The sequence below is a fragment of the Lycium barbarum genome, chromosome 3, assembly GCF_019175385.1.
Source record: "Lycium barbarum isolate Lr01 chromosome 3, ASM1917538v2, whole genome shotgun sequence".
NCBI classification, from domain to species: Eukaryota; Viridiplantae; Streptophyta; class Magnoliopsida; order Solanales; family Solanaceae; genus Lycium; species Lycium barbarum.
Window position 1 is genome coordinate 13,696,694 of NC_083339.1, and position 10,571 is coordinate 13,707,264.

Genomic DNA, 10,571 nt, shown 5'->3' on the forward strand with positions numbered 1-10,571 from the left:
GGCCTGCATAGTTTTTGCCTGACTTAGTTGTATAATGTGTCTTCTTGGGCTCATTCCTTTTTCAGCATATCTCTTATATGATTTAGCAGATTTTCATCTGGTGAACCCGAGGTCCACTCTTGTTTATGATCATGATAGAAAGCATGTTTAGCGGTGCTCGGCAGGTAGGGCCCGAGTGCCCGCCATAGCCCTCCAGTCTGGGTCATGACAAAGATGGTGGCAAGTGTCTTAGGAAATGCCATCCTTTGGAATCTTGAAGATGAACACTGATGGAAGTTATATTGCTGATGATGGTACAACAGGAATTAGAGGTATACTGAGAGACTGGCAAGGAGACATGATTATGTCCTTCTCAGTCACTGTACAGTGCAACAGTAACAACCATGCGGAAGCCCTTGCAGTTGAGTTTGGTGTAAAATGGTGTCATCAACATGGTTACACTGATTTCATTGTTGAAATTGACTCTATGGTGATTACAAGCATGATTACCAGTCAGAACTTATCCAACATGAAGTTAAAACAGATCATTGACAAGTTGTTGAAGATCCAACAAGAGAGCAATTTCCAAATGAAGCACTGCTTCAGAGAATGCAATCATGTTGCAGACAGTTTGGCAAAACTAGCCTCTGGCTCAGCCCCAAAATGTATTATACATTCTTACTTTGAATTGCCTAGAAACTCTAAAGGCCCCTTTCAACTAGATAAGAGAAAAATGCCTAGTATTAGATCTAAGTTTGACAAAGCTAATTTTTATGTTAGTTAGATGCTTAGTTTACCAGAAGTTGGTTGTCTATGTTTGGCCTCTTCTGGTGCTTTTATGGTGATGGGATCACCAAATAATGTGTTGTAATGGAGGTTAGGCCTAGTCCCACTCCTTATAACTTTTTGCCAATACAACACTGCCCAGAGAAAGACTGGGTAACTTATTTTTTTTAAAAAAGGCTTAAATTATTATTTTGTGGATATAAGGATGACTCTTTACAAAGTGGATGCAAAAGTTGTGAACAATGAAACAATACATACAATTTTGGTCAATACGTCACAACTTATGACCAATCTAACATATAGGTAGAATGAATATCACCAAATCTTACCCTTCCGTCATAACTTAAGAGTAATTAAGCAACATGTGAAATTGCTAGAACTTGTGGCCAATTAAGCAAGTTCATTATCTCTGATTTATTAACATATCGCGAACACCTACCTCAGAGGCTAAAGTAATTTATGCACACATTATGACTAAAACTTATATCCAGATGCAACAAAAGTTTTTCCCATTGAATTTTCTAAAGCAAAGGTTAGTTTTTAAAATTTCTGAAGCAAAGGCTAATTTTTAAAATGTGTTAAACGGGGCTAAAAGTTCAAGACCACCCTTTTGATAGTCCTTCCTATAAATCGCTTCCATTCTAGGTAAGTAACAAACCATAATGAAATTGACAACTGATATGGCATTTGTAAATGGATATTATAGTTCTACTTAGCTTATTAATTTCTTATAAAATAAAACTTCATTAGTTTTTCCCATGAAGGGAAGTTGAAATCATATCTATAGATTTTAGAAAAGAGAAAAGACATGTTTTAACCCCTGAACTTGGCACGAAAACTCAGTTTGGAAACTAAACTTAACTTCTATTTATTTACCCCCCTTAACAACTTACGTTTCAATTATTTTCCACCCCAAATGCTGATGTGGCAAAAAAAACGAAAAAAAAATAATTAACAGAGTGAAAAACAAAAAAAGTGGACCCGCTCATATATATATATATATATATATATATATATATATTATAAATTAAAAAATAAAATAAAGGTTATACAATTAAAAAAATATAATAAACATTATATAATTAAAAAATAAAATAAAAATAAAAATAAAAACCATCTTCTTGACAATCCCCCTCCCACTCCACAGCCCCGCCCCTCCGCCACAGCCCCACCCCCAGTTGCTTCTTTATATATATATATATATATATATATATATATATATATATATATATATAAAAAATAAAATAAAGGTTATACAATTAAAAAAATAAAATAAACATTATATAATTAAAAAATAAAAAATAATAAAAATAAAAACCATCTTCTTCACAATCTCCCTCCCACTCCACAGCCCCGCCCCTCTGCCACAGCCCCACCCCCAGTTGCTTCTTCTTCTTCACTCCACAGCCCCCCCCCCCGCCACAGCCCCGCCCCCAACTGCTTCTTCTTCACAAATCCCTCTTTCTCTCTATATTCTCATCATTCTTTTCTTTTCATTTTCACCATTTTTTGGTTTCTTGATTTTGATTTTTATTTTCTTTCAAAAATAAAGTTATGGAAGAAATGGGTTTGCTAATAATAATACTAATAATGGCCAACAATAACAACCAAAACAACCAAATTTGGACGAATTTAAGTGTAAGTGGGACTAATTTGAGAAGGAGTTGGATGAAATTTGTTGGGGGAGATGATGGTGGTGATTTTTTTTTCTTTTAAGGGCATTTCATCCAAGCTAATGATGACCAACAATAACAATCAAAACAATCAATTTGGACGAATTTGAGTGTAAGTGGGACTAATTTGAGAAGGAATTTGATGAAATTTGGTGGGGAGATGATGGTGGTGGTGGTGGGTGTGGGTTAAAGATGATGGTGATGATTTTTGTTTTTGAAGGGCAGTTCGTCCAATTTGGACTGATAATAATAATGATTGTTTTTGCGGTGGTGGTAGCGGCGGCGTAGTGGTTGATAAAAGTAGGGTGAGGATGAGGAGAAAGAAGAAGAAAGAGAAAGAGAAAAAATAATAAAAGAAAAACAAAAAATGAAGTGTTGGTAATTTTGACATGGCAATGATGTGGCAACGACGTGGCAATGATGTGGCATTGACGTGGCAATGATGTGGCGCGAGTGTAATACACCTCACATTGTGAGAGTAGTATTATTTCTTTAGGGTGGAAAATAATTGAAATGAAAGTTGTTAAGGGGGGTATATAAATACAACTTAAGTTTAGTTGCTAAAGTGAGTTTTCGTGCCAAGTTCAGGGGTTAAAACATGTCTTTTCTCTTTAGAAAAACTTGCAAGATATTTAATTTAAAATATTTGAGCTAGTAGATAGTTCCAGTAGAATATCCAATATTTTGCATGAATTGATTTGAATTACTCTCATCCTTAAATGATTTCATCACTCATTCATCCAAATATAGATGAGTTAAACAATTTACACATTTGTTTTTGGCCAAATGAACAATTTTATTCAGTGCAGATTTTACCTCTGCTACAGTAACAGGCAGTAACACCTGTCTTCTTTGCTCATCAGTGACACATGGTCCATCTCTAGATATAGCAAGGTCAATGCAGCGCAGTTCAGATGCTGCAGTAACCAATAGAGTTCTAAAGAATGTGATAAACTCATGCTGGATCAAAGCAGGATCAGTAAGTCTATCTCCTTGTCCATTGCATATTGATGTAACCCTGTTCCTAGCCTGTCTTTCCTTCAGGTGAGCATGGAAGAACTTGGTATTGGAGTCACCATGTGCTATCCAAGTTGCCCTTGACCTTTGCCTCAAAACTTGCTCATGAAGGTAATCCCATTTCTGAATTTGGGTGATGATGCTCCTCTCAGTGGCAATCAATGTTGAGTCAAATAACCTAGCATTGGGCTGATTTTGAATCACTTGCAGCTGGTCTCTCAAGCCTTGGATTTTTATTTCCAAAGATGACATTTCGTTGTTTAACTGCTTAGATTGAGCCCCTAACATTTGCAACCTTCTCCATACCCTGAACATTAGGGGTGGGCGTTCGGTTTTTCGGTTCGGTTTTTTCAATGTTCGGTTCGATTTTTCGGTTTCGGTTTTTTGAAAGTGGACACCGAACACCGCACCGAATTAGTTCGGTTCGGTTCGGTTTTTTCAAGTTCAGTTCGGTTCGGTTTCGATTTTTCTAATTCGTTTTTTTTTAGCAATTACACATCTCTCCATTTATTTCCATTTTTCCTTCTTGATTGCTTCGAGTTATAAAGGTTTACGCTAGACTAAATGTTTGAAGGTCTGATGAGTTTAGAATCCAACCATAGTGATCATCCACACATACAAGATCATATCTTCTATATACAAAATATAATGTATTATACAACGTCTAATAAAATCATACGAGGTATATAAAATTTTACACAGTGTATAATCAAATTATGTGAGTTATATCTAATTTATTATTATAGGTGAAATAAATTTTATGAATATTATTCTACTCTTTCTCTCTCCTCTGCTCTCTCTCAGATCTGCCCACCCGCCACTCCGTCCGGCGACCATACGTCACCACTGTTCAGGTGACGTCGGCAACCAGGTAACGCCGGTGACCAGGTAACACCGGCCACTTTTCCAGTTAGATTTACTTTTTTTCTCTCTTTCCTTTTCTTCTCCTCTTCTTCTTCTCTTCTCCTTTTTCTCCCTTTTTTTTAATCTGCTTCTGGTGCTGCCAGTACGCCGCTGCGCCATCGCCGGTGACTTTTTCCGGCCAGCCCTCTCTTTCTCTCTCCCTTTTTCTTTTATTTTTCTTTTCTTCTTTTTCCCCCCTATTCTCTTCTCCCTTTCAGGTATTTGTGAACATTTTTCCGGCAGTGAACAGTAACTCGACCGTGAACAGTGTTTTTCGGCGACAACCAGGTTCAGTTCAACTGGAGTTGGTACCTCCGGTTGTCATATCCATTATTTGTCCATACACTTGTAGTTATATTTTGCTGACTTTAGACCTTTGAATAATTTATTAGTTCATACTTATTTTCGTGGCTTTGGTTAGTGATGGTAGACTAGGGTCATGTTCTCGTTCGGGGACGGGGGCGAGGGTTAGGAGGGGTAAGTGGGTTAAATGAGCCTCTAGGTTGAGAGTAGGGTCTTGGAACATTGGGACGTTAACGAGGAAGTCCATAGAGCTAGTTAAGATTTTTAAGAAGAGAAAGATTAATATAGCTTGCGTCCAAGAGACTAAATGGGTAGGTCCTAAAGCTAAAGAGGTAGACGGGTATAAGTTGTGGTTCTCTGGTAGGTCGAAGTATAGAAATGGGGTGGGAATTTTAGTAGATAGTGATTTAAGGGACCAGGTGGTAGAGGTTAGGAGAGCCACTGATAGGATGATGTCGATTAAAGTGGTCATTGAAGGGCTCACTTTGAACATTATTAGTGCATATGCGCTGCAAGCGGGCTTAGGCGAGGAGGAGAAGAGGCTCTTTTGGGAGGATTTGGACGAATTAGTGGGAGGCATACCGCCTACTGAGAAGTTATTCGTGGGAAGTGATTTCAATGGGCACATCGGGCCTATTTCGGGAGGTTATGATGATGTGCATGGAGGCTTTGGCTTCAGGGACAGGAATGGAGGATGAGTCTCACTTTTGGATTTTGCAAGAGCTTTCGGGTTGGTAATAGCCAATTTGAGTTTCCCAAAGAAGGAGGAGCACTTGGTAACCTTTCGTAGTTCAGTGGCTAAGACCCAAATAGACTTTTTACTCCTTAGGAAGGACGATAAAGGTCTGTGCAAAGACTGTAAGGTCATTCCGAGCGACTATCTTACAACCCGACATAAGCTCTTGGTGATGGATTTAGGGATCAAGATGACGAGGAAGAAGAGGGTTGTGGATGACCGACCTAGGATCAGATGGGGGAGTTTGACCACGACTAGTGTCGTGGAGATGGGAGAGAAATTAAAGGTTATGGGGGCCTGGGATAGTTGTGGGGATGCGATAAGTATTTGGGATAGGACGGCTAGTTGCATTAGGGCGGTAGCAAGGGAAGTGTTGGGGGTCTCGACAGGTAGTCGTGGCCAGCATCGAGGGGACTGGTGGTGGAATGGAGAAGTTCAAGGTAAGGTGGAAGCAAAGAAGGTGGCGTATGCGAAATTGATAGAAAGCAAGGATGAGGTGGAGCAGTGGACGAATAGGGAACTGTATAAGATGGCGAGGAAGGAGGCGAAGTTGGCGGTTTCGACGGCAAAAACGGCAACTTTTGAACGCCTTTATGCTGAACTAGAAGAGAAAGGAGGGAATCAGAATTGTTCAGGCTAGCCAAGGCGAGGGAGAGAAAGGCACGTGATGTGGTTCAAGTGAAGTGCATCAAGGACGAGCATGGCAAAGTATTGGTAGAGGAGACTCTCATTAGACGGAGATGACAGTCATACTTCTCCAAACTCTTAAATGAAGAAGGGGACAGAGACATTGTGTTGGGAGATTTAGAACATACAAGAAGGCGTCACGATTTTGGGTATTGCAGGAGTATTAAGGTTGAGGAGGTTAAGGGTGCTGTTCGTAGGATGCGCAGGGGAAGAGCGACCGGACCTGACGAGATTCCTGGGGAATTTTGGAAGAGTGCGGGCCCGGCAGGTTTGGAGTGGCTGACTAGGTTGTTTAATGTCATCTTTAAGACGGCAATGATGCCTGAAGAATGGAGGTCGAGTGTAATGGTCCCTCTATACAAGAACAAGGGAGATATCCAGAGTTGCAACAACTATAGAGGTATCAAGCTGCTAAGCCATACTATGAAAGTGTGGGAAAGGGTGGTGGAGATGAGGGTGAGGAAAGGCGTGTCTATTTCAGAGAATCAGTTCGGATTCATGCCGGGACGCTCAACTACAGAAGTCATCCATCTTGTGAGGAGACTGGTGGAGCAGTATAGGGAGAGGAAGAGGGACTTACACATGGTATTCATCGACCTAGAAAAGGCTTACGACAAAGTTCCAAGAGAGATCCTATGGAGATGCTTGGAGACTAAAGGTATACCTGTGGCGTACATTAGGGTGATCAAGGACATGTATGAGGGAGCCAAAACCAGGGTAAGGACAGTAGGAGGAGACTCAGAGCACTTTCCAGTTGTGATGGGGTTGCATCAAGGATCAGCTCTTAGTCCGTTTTTATTTGCCTTGGTGATGGATGGATTGACGCGGCAAATTCAAGGTGAGGTGCCATGGTGCATGCTTTTCGCGGATGACATAGTCCTGATCGACGAGACTCGTAGCGGAGTTAACGCTAAGCTGGAGGAGTGGAGACAAGCTCTGGAGTCTAAAGGGTTTAAGCTGAGTAGGACCAAGACAGAGTACTTAGAGTGTAAGTTTAGTGAAGCGCCTCAGGAGGCTGGCTTGGAAGTGAGGCTTGGTACCCAAGCCATCCAGAAGAAAAGTAGTTTCAAGTATCTTGGGTCTATTATGCAAGATAGCGGGGACATTGACGATGATGTCACACATCGTATTGGGGCAGGGTGGATGAAATGGAGGCTTGCTTCCGGAGTGCTATGTGACAAGAAGGTGCCACCACAACTTAAGGGCAAGTTCTACAAAGTAGTGGTTAGACCGACTATGTTGTATGGGGCGGAGTGTTGGCCAGTTAAGATTTCTCACGTTCAAAAGATGAAAGTTGCTGAGATGAGAATGTTGAGATGGATGTGTGGACACACCAAGATTGACAGGATTAAGAATGGGGATATTCGGGACAAGGTGGGAGTGGCCTCGGTGGAAGACAAGATGCGAGAAGCAAGATTGAGATGGTTTGGGCATGTGAAGAGGAGAGACACAGATGCCCCAGTGCGGAGGTGTGAGAAGTTGGCCATGGATGGTTTCAGACGAGGTAGGGGTAGGCTAAAGAAGTATTGGGGAGAGGTAATTAGACACGACATGGCGCAGTTACAGCTTACCAAGGACATGACCTTAGCTAGGAGGGTTTGGAGGACCCACATTAGGGTAGAAGGCTAGTAGATAGTCTCATTATCCTGTCTTATTAGTAGTCGCATTATCGTAGTATAATTTCTTGTGCTCTGATTTATGCTATTATCTGTTATTTCCTGTGCTTTGATTATTCTATGTTATCTGTGTCGCTTGCGTTACTTCATTTCCATATCGCTTTGAATCTCTTAGCCTTATCTGACCTCTTTTTATGTTTTTTATTGAGCCGAGGGTCTTTCGGAAACAACCGTCCTACCTTGGTAGGAGTAAGGTCTGCGTACACTCTATCCTCCCCAGACCCTACGTTGTGGGATTTCACTGGGTTGTTGTTGTTGTATAACATTTTTATTATACTATATATAATAAAAATCAACACTCAAATTATAATTATACTTGTGTTCAATATCCTGTAGTGTTAAATGAAAACTGAGATTTTATTTTTTATGGAACAACGAAAGAAGTTGAGAATAAGGAGGAAGTAGAAAAGGTAAGAAAAAAACGCTGGAAAAAAATCTTGCAGAATAAGGAGGAAGTATGAAATTGTATAAAAGCAGTTATACTATGAACAACAAATAGGTATTGGAGTTATTCACGTCTGAAGGGTTTCCTTATATATAGCAATTTGATTTACTATAAAACACTTAACCTGCCATGTAATGTTTAATGACATTTAGTTGCTAAGAGTATGTAAATATTATAATATTATTGTCTACTTATGTTTTTTTCCCCAAAAAAAAAATTGTATTCATGTAGTAAATTTTCAAAAAAAAAAAATAAAAAATCGGTTAAACCGAAAATCCAAAACCGAACACCGAATTTGCTATTTAAAAAAACCGGAACCGAACCGAAACACCGAAAATCGAAAAACCGAATTCATTCGGTTCGGTTCGATTTTTCGGTTTTCGGTATTTATGCCCACCCCTACTGAACATAGCATATCCCTGCACTGGGACAGACCACACCTGATTAACCACATCCTTGAATGAATCTTGTTGTAGTAGCACCGTGAGTAATCTAAATGGTCTGACACTGGGCTGATAGACAAGAGTAGTGTCCATTAATATAGGAGAATGATTAGAACATTCTGGATTGCCAATAAGTGCCTCCAAGTTGCCATACTTCATGAACCAGTGAGGATTGCCCAATATCTAGTCTATTATGTTATAAATCCTCACTTGAGCATCTCTCTTATTACACCAAGTGAATTCACACCCACTTCTAGTTGGGTGGCCTAATCCCAGGTCATCTATGCATTACACAAAATCATATATCTCTTGTTGTTGTACAGGGGCCCCATTGATTCTATCATGTACTGAGATACAAGTGTTGAAATCTCCCAGAATTAGCCAAGGTTCCACCATTGCAGCATGAATTATCCTTAGGCTATCCCAAATTCCTTTCCTTCCTACAATAGTGTTTACCCCATATACAAAAGTTATATATGAGGTAAAAGATGAATCCCTATCTATCACTTGGCTACCAGTTGAGGGTGAGTTAGCATCACATTTACTTGCACATTACTCTACTTCCAGCATACCCAAACTCTACCATTTGGCTCCACCGTGTAGTCTGAAAAACAGGTCCATTCTGCACCTAAAAACTTCCTTACTCTATTTGCTTTGCCCTACTTTACTCTAGTTTCAAGGAATCCCAGCATATCTATTTTATTCTTCTGCAAAAAGGATTTCAACTCTTTTTGCTTATAGGGCTCGTTGAGCCCTCTAATGTTCCAGGAACAGAAGATCATGTGGGATTGAGCAAAGGTTGCTCGGGACCCTTTATACCAGTACTATCCTCATCTATGAACCCCAAGGCACTAAGTTGTTGCTCAACTATTTGTACTGTAGCATCTTTTTACTTTTGACCAGTATCTTCACTACCACTAGTTGCTCTACCACTATGTTTTGATCAACCCTTGCATCTTTCTCCTTAGACTTATTTTCCTATCTTTGGCAGCTTGATTCACTGGGCAGTTCTTTGTTTCATGACCCAAACACATGCAATCTTGACAATACTCAGGCCACCAATCATATTCTAATTGTTGCACTCTGAATTTTCCTTTTGTCTCTTCAATGATCATTTGTTCAGCTGTGAGTCTATCAGTACATAAAGGCTTGCCCAAATAGCTGCCAATTCTACCCAAATTCTCAGTTGACCAATATTGCACTGGTAAATTTGGGAAATTAACCCAGAGAGGCATCTGTCTAATGGATTCTTTACCCATACAAAAATTTGTAGTCCATTTCTGGAGCACCATAGGTCTATAGTTAAATGTATATGGTCCATTTTCTAACACATCCCCTTGTCCCTGCTCAGTATCAAACTTGAAAATAAAGTATCCATCATCGTGAAGGAATACCGTATCAACAAAGTTCCAGATAGCATAGACAAATTTGAGCATTTGCTTAAATGTGGGGTTATTTCCTACTACGTACCCTATGAGTGCACAGTCCTATTTCTGCTTTTGTAGTTCTACCTCATCCATATTCAATTTAACAACCTTTTTACCCTCACGTAGTACTGGAGGAAAGTATGATAGGGTTTTACCTCTCTTTGGGGCTCGATTGTTCCTTCGTGGTGCTTCAATTGCCACCGCCAAGCTCACCGTCGAGAAGGTAAGCTTTCGTGTTGCTTGAGCTGCCATAGTTTCATTTTCAACATCCGTGTGAGGTGTCGTTACTATTGTTGGTTCTCGTTGCGTCGCCACCTTCGTCGGAGCCTGATGTACGTTTGACTCTTGCATAGCTCCGGTTAGCCATTGAGTGAGCTGAATCGGGGCTAGTGCTTGTGGAATTCCAGTCTCAAAGGTAACAACACGGCCATTTTCAGGCAGTGGTGGAGCTTGGGGTTGTACTGATGGTGGATTAGGTCGTGTTGTCGTTGTAGTT